The sequence below is a fragment of the Micropterus dolomieu genome, linkage group LG08 (assembly GCF_021292245.1).
Source record: "Micropterus dolomieu isolate WLL.071019.BEF.003 ecotype Adirondacks linkage group LG08, ASM2129224v1, whole genome shotgun sequence".
NCBI classification, from domain to species: domain Eukaryota; kingdom Metazoa; phylum Chordata; class Actinopteri; order Centrarchiformes; family Centrarchidae; genus Micropterus; species Micropterus dolomieu.
In genome coordinates, this window is record NC_060157.1 from 11,535,394 (window position 1) to 11,552,236 (window position 16,843).

Genomic DNA, 16,843 nt, shown 5'->3' on the forward strand with positions numbered 1-16,843 from the left:
CACATAATCATTTACAATTAGAGTTGAGCAGAATTCAGACAAGTGGAGCAACACGCAGGAGCGATCATGTGAAACTGTCGCAGCTGTGCTCATCTCACACACACCACCCGCAACCGGAGTTTAATAGACACAGCGCATCAGGCAGAGAGAGAGATCCTTAAGTGTGAGTTTCCTGATGCAAAGAGCGGCCTCTCTCTCTCTGTTTTTGTTACAAAAACGGAGACCTTTTGCTACGTTTCCGTCTCCCGTCCAGATTAAAACGGTGAATCAGAAGATGTTTGTTTGAAAACGCTGCTGACCCGATGGACAAAACAGAGGACTTTATAAAACGATGACACACACTCACATTTGGCTTTGTGGGTCGGTCTTATCAGTCATGCAAAGCAAAAACACGATGCTACTTACAGAGTTTTAGTTTTGGTATTTTTATTAAAATATAAGTACTGTGTAAATAACACTTAACAGTTAGCCTACTGTGCATGTCGCTGTATTTACTATGCGACAACTCCCAGTCTGTTTTCCGCCGCCGTCTCTCGTACTCCCGTGTTACTTTCAGTAACAGTTCCACTTCGCTGTTGGTCAATGCAAAAAAAAAAGAATAAAGCCTGGTGTGGTTCTTGGTCTGTATTAATTTCATCTTTCACTAAATCGTCTGCTACTGCGGAGTAGACCATCTGCTTCATGTTTACACTGGCATGCGCATGCCCAGTGTAGCTACCTGAACGGCCACTGGATGTGTGTTTTCAGTCCTTCTAATATAGACAGAGATCAACTCTGATACGAAGCTAAAACGCTGCTGTGGACGGAGAAAATCGTTTTTGTTATAAAACGGTTTTAAAAACGTAGCAGTGTGGATGTAGGCTCACATTACCCCACTCCTCTCTCTACTCCTCACGTGCCAACCCTCCCGTTTTCCCCGAGATTCTCCAGTATTTTTCCGTTCTCACCCGTTAAATGTTTCCCCGTAAATCTCCTGTATATTTAACCTTTATGAAATCAAATAAAAACCTTCTGGCCGTATTTAAAGTGTTTGCTATTCTCTCGTCTGGTAAAGTCGGTGGCAGCATGTAAGATATGTAGAAGGATTAAAAATGAAAACAATCCACTGAATGATAAGGCCTATAGCCTACTAATGGCAAACCATATGAAATTATAATGAATATAGTAGCCTATGTAATATTAACAACTGACTGTATAATATGGAATTAACATTGTAGTTAATTTTCCTTATTTTCAAATCTCACTGAAGGCAGTTTTGACTCCTCTCTGTAGCCCTTCTCCCTGTCTCTGCTGCTCTCTCCACTCCTCTCTCTCCCCCCTAAAACCCACAGAACCTGCCTGAGCTTTCCAGAACAAAAAGCAGCTACTTCAGAGTTTATCATCGACTCATGATGCCTGTGCTCCTTTATCTCCTAAGTATTTTGGCTACAGCCTTTTTTGTTGCAGTTTTTATGGTTGTAGTAAATTTATAAAGATGTTTTTGTAGTTTATTCCACAGTAAAGCTATATTTGTTAAGCTATAAGATGTTCACAGTAACCAGGCAAAGGCTCCTATGGTTTAATTCTCTAAGATTGAGCGGAATTTGTTGCCCATGTTTCCTGGCAATAAAATAAACAATTGTCATTTCATGATACTTTATCATCTGTTAACTTTAACACTTAATATATTGTTTTTAGGACCAATTAAATAAATATACAGTATACTGTATAATGCTACATGATAAATAAAAGGCTCCAAATAGACCAAGTCATCGGTGATTGGTATCGGCCAATACGGCTTTCAGCAATCGGTGATCGGCGATCGGCCCAAAAAATCCTGATAGGAGCACCTCTAATTATGACTGAGTTAAGATTGCTATTTTGAGAGCTTATGAGTTGGTGCTGGAGGCATACAGACAGCGTGGACTTTGGAAAGCTCCCGATCAAACATTTACAGATTTTGCTCGTGAAAGGGGAATCCTATTTGATAGATGGTGCCAGGGATGGACTGGGAGTAAAAAACGGCCCTGGACTTTGATCCAGACTAGCCCACCAGTCACTAGCCCAACAGTCCACTGTATACTCCACCACAGCCGCCCTGCTTATGAACGCACATACAATCAGGACCAGCCTCTAATAAACCACCTAGCAGCATCACAGCCATTGATCACTATGGCAGTAGGCTACTACTTTAAAAAGGCATGGCCGTAACCAGCTAGGAGGTTTTTAATAAAGCAAATTTGAATAAAAACCATTGATAACAAGCTCAACTTAAATAAAGGCTTTAGGACCATGTGGACGCAACAGATTACACAAGGGCGTCATTTTGTGTTGCACAATATTGGAGTCAGGAGAACAAGACAACAAGATACTCTAATGCTATTTTGAAGAAATATTCATTGATGAAATGGGGGGGGGGGGGGGGGGGGGGTCTCGTGGTCCTCGTGGTATTTTGAGCATTAAACTCTTCATTTTCTGCATTCTGGAGACATTTTCTGCACCAATTTATGGAGGAAATGTCTTCAAATTGTCAAATTCATGTGGCCAGTAGTTCTCATAGAATTTTTTATTTAGCCTAATGCGTTAGCTAATTTTGCTCGAGGATTTTAAGAACTGTTTGCCAGAGCGTATTGGTGTGCATTTGGGTGAGCAAAAAATGAGTACTTTACAGCAAGCAGCCATATTTGCAGACGAGTTTGCTTCTGTATAAGGCCACCTTCACTTTTCAAAATACCGACCCACCAGTGCATAATCCCACCTACGGTCATCCCAATGTGTCTCCCGGTAAAAAGGCAGATAGAATCTGTTTCTTTTGTTGCAAGCCCGGACATTTGATTGCTGAGTGTGAAAGTAGGAAGAGGGAGCAACAAAGGCCAAATCACAAACAACCAAAGGGTGTGGGGTTAATTATGGTTTCTCCCCAGTCCCAGCGGCTAGGCTCTCAAGTTTGTGAGGTAGAAAACGACTGTTTATCTTTGAAGGTTTTGTCTCTCTGACAGGGAAAGCGGAAGACCAGCGAGGATACTGCGGGACACAGCCTGTTCGCAGTCACTAATTCTTGCTGGCATTCTTCCAGTGTGTGACAGTTCTGACGTGAGTGCAGCAGTGAGAGGCATTGAAATGGGTTTTGTAGCAGCGCCACTGCACCAGATTTATGTCCATTCTGACCTAGTGACTGGCTTTTTCACGGTGGGTGTATATGCAGAGTTTCCGATAGAGGGCATTGAGGTAATCATGGGGAATGATATTGCTGGGGGGAAGGTGTTTCCTGGCCCTAAGGTGGTTAGCGATCTTGAGTCTCAGCAGGATGATTTGGTGCAAAAGGCAAGGCAATCCAAAGGCAAATCCAAACAAGGAAGCAGGCAAAAATCTAAATAATCCAACAGGGTCCAGAAATACACGCAGAAAATCCAAAGCACACAGAGAAACACAAGGAATGGACGGGAACGCTTGATATTATGACGAACCAACAAACGACAAGGGAAACACAATGACTAATGGCTGGAACACAGAAATTTCCAAGTTGAAATTTCTGACTTCCAACCTCAAAGTGTTCCAGGTGCATGATTGTGCATGACGCGAAAGTGAACAAAAAGCATGGCTGACCGTGCCAAACTGATGTTTCTTTGTCAAGTGTACACACAACTGAACCCTCGGCAGTGCCCTTGGTGTGTAATCTTCAAAAGTCAGTAAATGTTTTAGGCTATTTCAAAATGTTTTTTTGAATTTTCAACATTTTCCTGAATAATTTTGCAGAGAACATTACTTTCAAAGACTGTTTAGTGTAACCAGCTACCTAATAACATTGGCAAAATATTTCTACTTCAATTTACATGCAGAACAGGTTTTACTATATAACACTATGTATTTTAATTAAATACAGGCAAATATACTTTTAGTTGCCTTTGTGTTTATGGTTTACCATTTACAGTGTGTGCTTCTATGGGAGCTGCCATTGTTGTGTGACGTCATTCAGCTGGGGTACATATTTTTTTCCGAGTTCACAAGACTACACAAGAGGGGTGGATAACAAAACACATGTGGAACTCATTAAGGCATTATTATTATTAATATTAACATTATATTTTAATTTATTTTGCTTTCCAGAAAATAAGTTGAGAAGTCTGATATCAATATCTTTATCTGGAGTCAAGACTTGGTTAGCCTAGCTTAGAAAGACTGAAAGCAGAGGGAAAACCATGGACACAGGACTCCAAGATGGTGCCCATTAATTTCAATTGAAACCGCTGGCACTGTGACACACAAGTAGGAATAGGAAGAAATACCAGAATAAAACATCATTTTTTGATTTATTGTTAGAGATTTATGTATATAGATCACATAAAGAAATTATTTTAAATTAATTGTAAAAACTTCACCCCCAGTCTCTTTTTCTTGTTCTTGTTCTCAGGTTGCAGGTCCACTCTGAACAACTGCAAATTATTTACTCTCAGCCACATAGGCACACTCTGCCAGTCTGTCAGTTTTTGTAAGAAATTACTAAAATGGCCTCATCATGTTAGAGATTGTGCCTATTATGTTAAAAACATTGAATCTTGGCTAAGAGGCAGTCGTGCTGGCTTTTTGGTTTTCCCACTTAAATCTCTGCGCTGTCTCTTGAAACTGAAAGTTAATTCTTGACCTTAGTACAGCTGCCCTGACGAGAAAAAACAGCTATGTCAGTGTTTCTTGACCTGGGGGTCGGGACCCCCCTGGAGGTTGCGTGAATGCTAATATAGACACAAAAAAAGAAAAAAATAATAACTTCAAAATAACTATACGGACTATAGTTGTGAATGGAATCACTTTGGGTGGACACTGTAAATATTTTGCACTGTTTAGGTGGCGGTAATGCCGACTGCTATAAAACGCCAAAGAAGAATAAGAATTAAAAAAAGACAATGTAAAGCTAGCTAGCTAAAGTTAGTGATTTGCTTAACAATTGAGCGTTTTCTTATAAGTGGCACTGGAAGCAGGAGAGCTAACAATAATGAGGAGAAACACGCAGCGGAAAACTCTGAACAGAAAAAAAGACTAAGAAAATGAGAAAATACGACAAAAAGTACCTTGAATATGGATTTACACAAACAACTAATGGAGAAGATGCACCACAATGTGTTGTTTGTGGCTAAGGAAAGCCTAAAGCCCTCCAACTGCTATGCCACTTGTAGACCAGACACTCGACTTTGCAGTCTAAACCGCATGAGTTTTTTCAACAAAAACTACAGCAGATAACAGAACAACAATCTACTCTACAGAAAGCCACCACTGTGAACCAGAAAGCTCTTCAGGCATCTTTTGTCATCGCTAACTGGATTACCAAAACTGGGAAGCCACACATGTTAGGCAAGACTTTTGTCTTACATTTTCAAATATGTGTGGGAAAAGCATTGCCGAGCAATGAGAGCAGCTACTGTGTCTTACCGCATTGGACGCATGGCAAGAGACGTGGAAGAGCAGGTGATCGCTAAGGTAAAACGTAGTGTGTATTTTTCTTTACAACTTCACAAGACGACCAATGTGTCCGGAGATGCACAATTGCTTGTTAATGCCAGATTTGTTGAGGAGACCGAAATTAATGAGGATTTGTTGTTCTGTAAGCCTCTTCCGGGGTGCAACACCTGCAGTCAGCTGTTTGTTTTGCTGGACACACATATACGTGAGCATGGAATTGACTGGAACAAGTGTGTAGGAATCTGCTTGGACAGTGCACAAGCTATGACTGACAAATACAGTGGGCTAGTCACAAAAGTACAGGCCGTCACTCCCTTCGTACTGTGGATGCATTGTATGATTCATAGACAAGCCCTCGCAGCTAAGAAAATACCACCACAGCTCAAACAAGTAATGGATGAAGCAGTTCGTACAGTTAACTTCATCAAGACCAGTGCAACAAGTGCCCGGCTCTTCAAAATTCTCTGTCAAGAGATGGAAGCAGAACACCATCAGCTATTGTACCACGGCAAAGTGCAATGGCTGTTATGGGCTGAGTCGCCTTTACGAGCTCCGAGATGAGGTGAGAGCATTTCTGTTGGAGAAAAACTCCCCACTAGCCGCAGATTTTTCACCCTGCTGGCCTATCTGGCCTATCTGGCCGACATTTTCAAACGTCTTAACGACTTGAATGCGTGACTGCAAGGAAAAAATGCATCTGTCTTCTCTCTCACACAAAAAATTGAAGCATGGATTAGAAAGCTTCGTCTGTGGCAAAGTCGTCTGGATAACGAGAACTTTGAGGCTTTCTCTGCACTGGATGAGTGTTTGAATGACAGCGCGGTTTCAAAGACTGACCTGTGTGAGCTTATTCAGGCTCATCTTGATGGAATGACAACACAGTTTCGGGAGTGTTCCCAAGAAAATGGGGCAGTGTGTGCGGCAGACGAGTGGATTAGGAATCCTTTCTCTGCAAAACCAACTGGACTTGCTCTTGAAATAGAGGAGTCATTGATTGATCTGACCACTGATATGGCCCTGAAGCAGAGGTTCACTGCCACACCTCTGGCTGTCTTTTGGATCTCAGTTCAAACTGAATTTCCCAGACTGAGTTCAATGGCACTGAAAAAACATCTGTGACTCTTCCTGAGCCCTACTAAGCCCTGTCTGGACCACCTCTGTGCATCAATGCAGGTCCAACCATCCCATTAAGTGACTAGGATGGAGGTGTATGTGTTTTATTGGGAGGTGGGGGTTGCAAAAATATTTTCAACCTCAAAAACGGGGTTGGAGTGCCAGAAAGATCAAGAACCCCTGATCTAGGTGAATTAACATATAGACCCATTTTTACATTTTCTGTTAGCCTGCGACCTCTAGTGGCAGAAGAAGTCAGCTAGCGTAGTATGAAGTGCAACAAAAATCTTTGTTTTTTTTGACTTATGTCACATTGTTTACGTTACTTATGTTAACGTAATGTACTTATTTTAACCAAAACCACAAAAACATCAAGTACTTCTGTTGACTAAACCTAACCACACAATTGTTTTACATTTTCCACATGTTAAAATCATATTACTTAGGTCACATGACTTACGTACTTTAAGGTCTAGGTATGCCTTTCGCTGGTCATTGCCAACACTCGAACATGTAGTTTTGCGAAACGGTCATATACGTCAGTACGGTCATATGTACTTTACAATGGGCATATATGTCATTTACATGTCGTTTTGGGACACTTACCTATTTTGTCATTTAGGTATGAGGACATGTTGCTGAGTACAGGAATTGTGGTGCAATGAGAAATCCTTAAATGGAGGAGATTGTTTTTTGTTTTTTTCATACATAGTTGCCTTGCCATGCCTTTTTTGGCATCACTGCCAATGCAAATTCTTATTCAATCATTTATAATTAGCTTGTAGCTAATTAGCTAGATAGACCACTTTGTCCATATTTGTGAAATGTCTTTGTCAAATATACTGTTACCTAAAATACATTTTTATGTCTAATCATAGATGAAGAATTTGGTTTTCGGCACTGTTGTACAATTAATATCTTTTTATAAATTCTAGATAGAGATCAAAGCATACAGCTTTTCTGATGACATTAAAAATGCTTTGGTTGCAAAGTCAAAACAAAAATCCCCAAAACATTCATATTATAGAAACACAGTCCGTGATAGTCATTCAGAGAGTTAAGCAGTACTCACATTTTACCAAAGAGAAATGCTGATAAGAGGAAGGAGAGAGGAAAATGTGGCCAGTTTCTATAAGTACTCAGGAGAGAGACTCACATAATACACACACAAAACCCAAACACTGACTGTAGTGCTGACTAATGAGAAACAAATTAATTCATTGAGATAAATTGTTCATTAGTGTTTGCCATTGTAGTTTGTTGGGGATTTGAAAAGTTCAGTGCAATTTGTGTTTACAAAATTAATGGTTTCATCAGTCTAATTCTACCAGGAAGGATCATTATTCCTCTGCTGTAAGGTAACTCTGACAGATACAGTGTATCACTAGTCCTCTGCAATACCATCCTCGTTTGTTACCTCACAGATTTAGGAGGCCACATATGAGAGGCTTGAGTGCATCTATTTGAAGAACATCTGTTCTTTTAGAATATTGAAATGGTTTTCCTTTTGGTTTCTGCATTATTGTTGTCTGTGTGAGATTTGGCGCTATTGCATATCAAGTCCCATGTCTCTCAGCGGAAGCAGAGGCAGGTCACACTGTCTTTATAAACAGCAGGAAAGATGACACAGGGAACTGGAACAGTGCAATTGTCTGTAACATCACAAGAGCCCCCCCCCCATGGCACCTATTCAACTTCCAAGTGTGTGTCAAGCAGACAAACTGACAGCTTGACAACATGTTTTTTTATCTCATACCCCAAATCTCTCCACAATGAACCACCAGGAAAAAAAACAAAAGAACACTTGAGAGCCGGTATTCAAAATGTGAAGCCAACCTCTTAGATAAGGCCGTCTCTGTAGGTGCCCTGCTAGTTAAACATAGCCCAGCAGCCTCTCACATCCCCATTTAGACACGAGTTTGTCACTTGGGAGGAGGTCATCCCAGTGACAGTGATGAGGAGGCCCAGACGCCAGACACGCTGTCAGCGCTCGTTAAGGTCAGCTCATTAAAGAATGAAATAAATAAACTGTTAATGGAAAGTGTGAGAGAGGAGACAGTGCAGGGAGACATCTCCGTCTCCTCCCGCTCTGGGGAAGAATCCAGGGAGGGAGATGGATTGTAGCGATTGAGCTGTGAACCTGCACGACACAGCTGCGTTTTCTGCAGCTAATGATTCTTTACAGAAAACGGATCAGAGCTGAAGCACTTGTCATGTGTCACAGAGCCATGCAGCTGCTCCCCCCACGTATAGCAGCCCGCTTCGAGGCTGCCGCTGATCAGAAGATACTGTGGTAGAGGGGAGTAGAGTTTTGGGGTGGGGGTGTGCATGGCTCCAGCTAAAGACACTGATGCTGATTGATCATAGTCAGAAACATGGCCGATTGGAGATGTGAGGACAGACACATACACATAGAATCGCTCGGTAGACAGATCTTTAAAAGTTTGACGTAGAGCCATCAGCTGTCACTCACTCAAAGCTTGCAGAATGCTGATTTTTTTACTTTATTTTTTATTTTTCTGTGAGGGTGCATACCGGGAGCACGCACCACGGCACCAGAACTTTATATTCCTTCCATCACATGAGGAGAGAAAAGTTTTCTCATGGTGCTCTTTTTAACAGAGGGCACGAAAAGTCTCAAATGCTGCCAAAAAAATCACAAAACAATCAAATGAGTGTTTGCTGGTTTCACTCTAGTGGCCTTGGAAACATCTGTTGGATTTGCCTCCGTGGTCACTGGCAAAATATCAAATAGCAAGCGAGTGAGAATGCAGGGGGAAAAAATAAAAGCTGTGGTCTGGGAACAAAATAAGGCATTCAAAGTGGCACATACCAATATACAATATAGCAAATAAACAGAGCTCCTAACATGTTGAATATGGAAGACTGACGACTTAGCACTTAGTGCTTTTTCTCTTGTCAAACAGGACAATAAAAACATGGACTGACAGCATTCCAATGGTCATAATGATTGGTTTACGGGGGGAGAATTACACTGTGTTTGTTTTTTATAGCAAAAACAAATATTGTATGGTTTTGATGTATGCTGAATTTTGCACCGAAATGAACATTTTGGTGCAACTTTTCATTGATTTCATTTTTAACTTGGAGGGAGCACTATGCTCCTGGTAAAAAAAAATCAATATTTCAGCTCAGCAGATGTCCCAAATGGTTATTAATGTCTGGCTGCAGTGGGCATTGTGAATATACAACTTTCCATTTGTCATCTTGCTTCTTAATGCTATTAGTCCACCATTTTCCAGTTGAAGAGTTTAACTGAGTGGAGGTAAAGCATACTCAATTCCATCCATTTGTTCATGCCCAGCTCACCATCCATCCATCCTTCCACAGTCTAAAAGTCATGACGGAGAGACTGAGCACTCAATACAAAAATTCACTCTGCTTCACTCTGGCATATGTGCTGCGGTGTCTACTCCTTTCAGCTTAAAACATTTTTACTTATATTCAGGCAAGGGGTGAAGGGAATACATAACATCTGTGTGCATACTCCTGCTGAATCTGTACATTCACATAAAATTGGAAAATGTATAGATTTTTCCAAATCCAAGCAGTTGCTCCAATAAAGCAATTACAGTAAAAGCAGGAGGTTGGAGTGCTCATGGTTTTCAGATGGACGTTTTGGACATTCTGAATGCCAAATCCTGCATATGTCAGCAGCACTGAAACTATGGATATCTGGGCAGCAGGCAAATTAAAATCTGTCTCAATATTTGCCCCTACCACAGGGTGAATTTTGTTTGTAATACTCCACTATTTTGGCTCCAGTATGTTAATTTGACCCTAGCCCTCCAGTATGTTAATTTTAAACAATTTTTGCCAGTTACCATACAAAGCATGAACAATAAAGTGCTGCAAGCAGCAATTATGATTATCAGTTAATGTGTCTATTATTTTAGTAATTAAAGGGGCAAGCTGGCAATTTTATACTGTGAAAATGCTGTATAATGTATTCTGTAGCTCTGGATGAGCTTCTTGAAAATTTGAGAAAATAACCCTCATGATGTCATATAGATAGATATATAGATCTATATATAGATCTTTGCTTTGGCTTGGAGACTAAACAATTTTTAATAGACAGCCCTAAAAAAATAGGGCTGTTGTTTCAATGATTTGGGCAGGAAGATATTATTGGGTTGCATGTTGGGAATTGTAGGATCTACTGGTTTTGGAGCTTAACCCACTCTAGGGACTAGACCGATGATATCTCAGCCTCTGCTGCATCATTTTCTTTTCTGAAGCTGTCTCTTGTGAGTTTCTCAACTTTATAGAAATTAAACACTAAATTGCTGGAGTACCAACTCTTAATCATTTAGTCTATAAATCTATTAATAAATGAATGGATGGATGGATGGATGGATGGTGTTCCCACATTTTTCTGCCTTTGTTAATTCCTGTCAGCAGTCTCCATCAGTGCCTCTGCCGTTTCCCTTCAAGAGGGATGTCTGTCGATACTCCTTCCCTCCAAAGTACCATGACGAGAGGAAGGGAGAGGGAACAGTGATCAATTTCAGATATGGCCCGAAGCACAGGGTTTACTAACAAAAGAGATTTCATGCGCTGTTAAAGCTATTGAGTGGCCAGTGGATTAGCTCACACTTCACATTAACCCTGAAACTCAATGACAAAGGCCCACTTAACAAATGCCCCGCTACCTACGCCGTGTGGGCCCACTTAGGCTCTGATAGCATCAGTGGTAATTGAGACACTTCAGAGGCGACATACAGTGGCATTTAGTGGACACAAATGTTTAATACGGTGTAATCCAAACACATGCTAACAGAGGCAGTGCTAAAAAACAATTCACAGATAGCTGTTAGTACATTTATATGACCTATGTGTTAACATGGTGGCAATTTTTGTCCATACAATCATTTGAATCTATGGCTGATAGAAAAAAAAATCATTTGAACATTGATCAGGGGTCAAAGATCCACTTTATTGGATTTTTCTGAAGGAGCTAATTATCTGAACACGGGCCACATGTCACATACATCTATCATAGGATGCCCTTCCCCTAGAAGGCAAGACTGTTTGTGTTTCCCGTGTGACAAGTCATTGCATTCCAGATAATGAAGCACATGTAACACTGCAAGCGAATTGTGATATATATTCTGCAGCTTGTTTTGAGGGTCAGAAGCTTAAAAATAGTTTCCAAACATGGCTCTTATTTGCAAGAACAGCATTTAAATTAACAGAGAATATTTCTTACAGTGTTTTCAGGGCACATCATCATCCATCACCGCTATGTTACAATAAGGACTGACTGTGTAATTTGTTTGCTTTGTTTGCTTACAGCAGTTGTTTGCTGAATCTTATCTTCCTCTGGAAAAATGCAGCAGAGGAAAAAAAGAGAGAGGAAGGAAGAACAACATTTTTTCAGTAACTCGACATTGCTTTCATCTCTTTTTCTCTGCCTTGTTTTGTCTTCCCTTTACTATTCAGTGTACACCCACAAAGTGTGATTGCAACAATGAATAAATGCAGCATTATTTTAATATTGGATTGTTATGTTAAGTGTATTCACTATACTGGTTCTCAAAATGTGTTACACTGTCATGATTAAAAGGCTTAATTCGCCAACATTTTGAGAGGTACTGTAAACTTAGCCTTGTACAGTGCAATCTTGTGTGATAAAATATTCAATCGATTCATTAAAATGATTTAAATTTCAATCAAACTCATAATTGAAATGGTTTTCTCAGTGTGTATTTATTTATTTCTTTTGGACCCTTGGAACAGTAACACATCTCTGGTTAATATGTGTAATCATCACTAATAACTGATCTACATATTAATTTCTCAACACTTCACTGAGCTAATGCGGATTCTTGAGGCTATAATTGTGCTGAGAACATTATACCTGACATGGAAATCAAACTGAACTAAGTCAGTTTGAGAGATCTACAAAGTGTCTGCACATATACAACTTCAGCCTGTATTAGGACTGTGACACATTCTTGATGTACAGGAGTATACTGGATTAGATAATGAGTGCAGGAATTACGCCCCTTTTCATATATAGTCCCCCACTTTAAAAACAGCGGTGGGAAGTAACTAAGTCCTTTTGCACATGTACTGTACTTAAGTACAATTTTGAGGTGCTTGAATATTTCAGTTATCTGCTACTTTATACTTTTACTCCACTACATTTCAGAGAGAAATATTGTACTTTTCACCCCACTACATTTATTTTATAACTTTAGTTACTTTTTATTAATAAAAATATTATCACCTAATAAATTATGATGTGGTATAGCTGTGGTACATCTGTGGTATAGTATTTGAAATTAACTCAGCTTTACCAGCTGGAACATTAAAGTGATGAGCACATTAATGCATCACTGTTTATAATCCAATTATAAAATATACATCATCCTGAAATGGGCCATTCTGCATAATAATTACTTTTACTTTTGGCAATTTAAGTGAATTTTGATTTAATTACTTTTACTCAAGAAACTATTTCAATGCACTACTATTACTTGTAACAGAGTATTTTTACACTGTGGTACTGCAACTTTTGCTTAAATAAAAGGTCTTAGTATAGATACATTACAGATACACGACTTGAACAAGTTACTGTAACATAGACTTAAATGTCTCCTGTGGGGTTTTGTTGTAAGCAAACACAGTGATGTTTACATTCAGCGTCAACGCCAATAATTTGAATATTTCTTCCTTGTCTTTGCCAGCACGTTGCTAAAATCTTTCATGCTTTACCACCACCAGCTGTCTATCAGTGGATTGGCGTGAAACTATTGGCAGTGAGTATGGATGAGACACAATGGAGGAGGTTGGGTAAGCAAAACATCGGATTTTGGAGAGTGCTGTTCATTTCCAGTTTCCAACCAACAGGTCAGTGCTGTTGGTCTTTTAAAAGAATGACCACGATAACTCCCCAACCTTAGCCACCTTATTATTGTAATGTAAACATAATCTAACCTGTGTCTTTGTAATGAGCATGGAGAAAACTTTGTTAATTTGGAGGATTTGTTGGGCTGTGAACACCTTCAGACCCTTAAAGCTGAAAGTTGGAACTTGTGTGTGCAGGAGTACAGTGCCAAGACAATGAAAAATGTCATGGTCCCAATACTTGCAGACTCTGTACATATTGAGACCTGTTCTATGCAGGATTTAGATGGTTTATACCCATGGAGACAATGGAGTTGTCCCAGATTCAAAGTTAGTTAATTGGGGTAGAATTTTTTTTGTTTTACCTAAAGTTGCTCAACTCAAATGACCAGCAGTATTTAATTCTCCTTCCACTGTTGCTCGCATGCTTAAGACATTCCATTGTCTTAGGAGCTGCAATAATTAACTTGGAAAATGAGTGCATCTCGCATGAAAAAGCACACCAGTTTTTCCCAAGATCCGCATCCTAAGCTAGAGATTACAGATGCTTTTGATCTGTTCTGAAACACAGATTTGTGTTGCTTTCCCTCTGTCGACAATGGGATGAAAAAAATGAAGCGATTAGCGGAACCAGAAATCTCATTACGCTCCCAATGCAGAGGCTGCTGTGTTGTGTGAAACAGTGCACAAGCGCACAAACGTACATTTCCACACTGGATGCATCTTCACACCCATTCATGCAGAAAACACACACCTAGCTCTATTTAAGTCTAAATAATTTTTCGTTCAGAATGGCAACATATTGAATAAAGGCAGTCTGGAAACACAGCGGGTTGTGCTAGTGTGAGTGATTATCAGTGGCTGACTGGAATGATATCACAGGGTATTCTGTCTTTATTTACCCATATTGATCTGCTTGTTATAATAGTCCAGATGAATGTTTGTGGTGAAAATTGAAAGCAATTGAGTCTGACGCAACATGGTGTCTGATTCTTGTCGCAGGTTAAACAGATGCTCTGCTCCTTCTACCCATAAACCACCTGTGCAGTGACTGTAAAACATCCCTCCTAACCAACCCACTAAATAATGAGGATGTGAATGGGAATTCTATTACCTGCTAATCTACATTCAAGGGCTGCTGGTACGTTGTGTAGTGTGTTAAGCTTCCCTCATGTTGTTGCTGAGAGGTTGCTCTTTTTTGAAGCACCAAAAAGGGCAACAGCAAGTTCTTACAGGTGCTCATGTAATTTTTTATCCATGTCTAAACAGTGCCTCTTAACGTTTCTTATTATATTATTATATTATACTTTATAGCTAGTTTAATCCAGTAGTTCCCAACCTGGGGTTCAGGCCCCTCCAGTGAGTCACAAGACAAATCTGAGGGGTCATGGGATGATTAACGTGAGAGGAAAGCACAAAAAAAACAAGTTCTACTACAAAAATGTCAGACTTTAATCTTAAATATTGGAGAGTTGTACCTGTTTGCACCTCAAACAGTAATTTAAATGGAAATATCTGAAAAGTGTACAGGGGAAATCTTTGTTTGGTGGAGCTGCCAACAGCTCATAGACATCATGACAAGGATCCCAGCTCTTTATAGTGTTGTACTTTAAAAGCTTATCTTACTTTAATATCAATGTAAAATGTTAATCTGAAAAGTAACTAGTAACGGAAGCTGTCAAATAAATATAGTGCAGTGAAAAGTAAAAAATTGACTCTGAAATGTAGTGAAGTAGATGTATAAAGTAGCATTAAATACAAATATTCAAGCACAAGTACCCCCAATAGTATCCTAAAGTAGTGTACTTCAGTAAATATACTTTGCTACTTTCCCCCACTGCTGATGTGTGTAACTTTCTTCACTGGTCTTTAGACTATGTGCTAGTGTGTGTGTCCCTCCGTCTTGTATTCTACATCTAAAAAGTGTTTTTGATATCAAATACGTATCTCCCTCCATAAATCCTCTTGATGCGCTATCACACATCCCTTCTAGCACTCTGCATCTCTCTGTCCTGTGTGTGTTTGTACAGTGCTGTTCAATGTGCCGTGACAGAGTAAACGCTGACACAAACACCTGTTCCCAAAAGGTCAACCAACCCTCCACCCCCACCCTCACCTCCACACACACACACACACACACACACACACACACAGACAAACACAAAACGTCCCACCGTTGATGATAAGTTTTCTCATATAAGATGTTCGCTGAAAATGCTCAGAGCTCAGTCTCTCCTACACAGTATCCACTTATCGTGTTATATTTTTAAGTGCCTTACATTGCCTTGATTGTTGGCTGTCATGCATTATTCATATATGCAACCTCGGGTTCTCATGAAAAGTTGTCCTTTGCTTCAGTGTTTATTTGCGTGTATCGTTAACACATCGCTCTGCTGGGAAAGAATACAGCCCCCCAGGTCTCTTAGCATTAGCGACCCCACTGCCCACACGAATGTCACACCACTGTAATTAGCAGTGAGAGGAGCGGCCTCTCGTAGTGCTCGCTGTAAAAGTCACTTGAGAAGCCAGAACAACATGTCTATTTGCTTTTTTGTTGTTGTTGTATCTCATTATTTCTTGTCCACAAACATATATGACCTTTGTGACAATTTGTCACCGTCAGAATTACTGCGTTATCACACACCCACTGGGTAACGAGAACTGGGGGACAGACTGTTAGAACCACGCAAACGAGAACACTGGAGGAGCATCACAAATGTAGAAAAGCAGGATAAATTACATGGAAATATTTATGTAAAATCTGGTGATTTTAGGAGCACTAGATTGTGAAATGTCCACTTATGATGGGAGTTATTTCCCGTCTTTCCAATGGCGCATTATCTATAATACAGGCACATAAACAGAAAGTTGGCAGAGAACTGGGAAACTTTTCCATTTTGAAGTACTGAATTGAAAGTGAACCTGTAGTGCTAGTGAAGGATGTGATGAAATTATTTGTTGTGCAGAGAGTTTGGATTGGGTGGGGGTGGGAGACAGGAGAGGTGGAGGGGGAGGGAGGGTAAACTTGCTAAGCTTATTCTCATGAATTTAAAGAGGCTACTTTACAGGGTTAATATACATAAATGCCTCCTTAGCAACCATGGTTTCTTAGGACTGTCATGCAGATTTTCCAACATTTTTGAATTCAAAGTAGTTGGACATCCAGCCTGTTTTCATTATCATCTTAACCACTTCCCATTATGGAATCCCAGCAGCAAGGATAAAAAGATAAGATAAAAAAGAAAAACATAAAAGAGATTACTTTCTATAGCACTGGCATTGTTGTTTAACAGCCAATGTAATTTTACTGATACTACTACCATAACTTTTCTCATGGTCGAGTTAAGTAGATAAATGTATCAGTGGTTCACTTGGATAAAAGTGGTGACAGGTTCATACATCAACTATTAAGTCATATTTATGA

The 16,843-nt window shown here is 39.9% G+C and overlaps 1 protein-coding gene across 1 annotated transcript in view; it reads left to right on the plus strand.

The window, feature by feature from the left end:
• The window catches only part of LOC123974682 (probable ATP-dependent RNA helicase DDX23), a 99,848-nt gene that overhangs the window by 7,162 nt on the left and 75,843 nt on the right, over positions 1-16,843 (plus strand). The window lies entirely within an intron of this gene.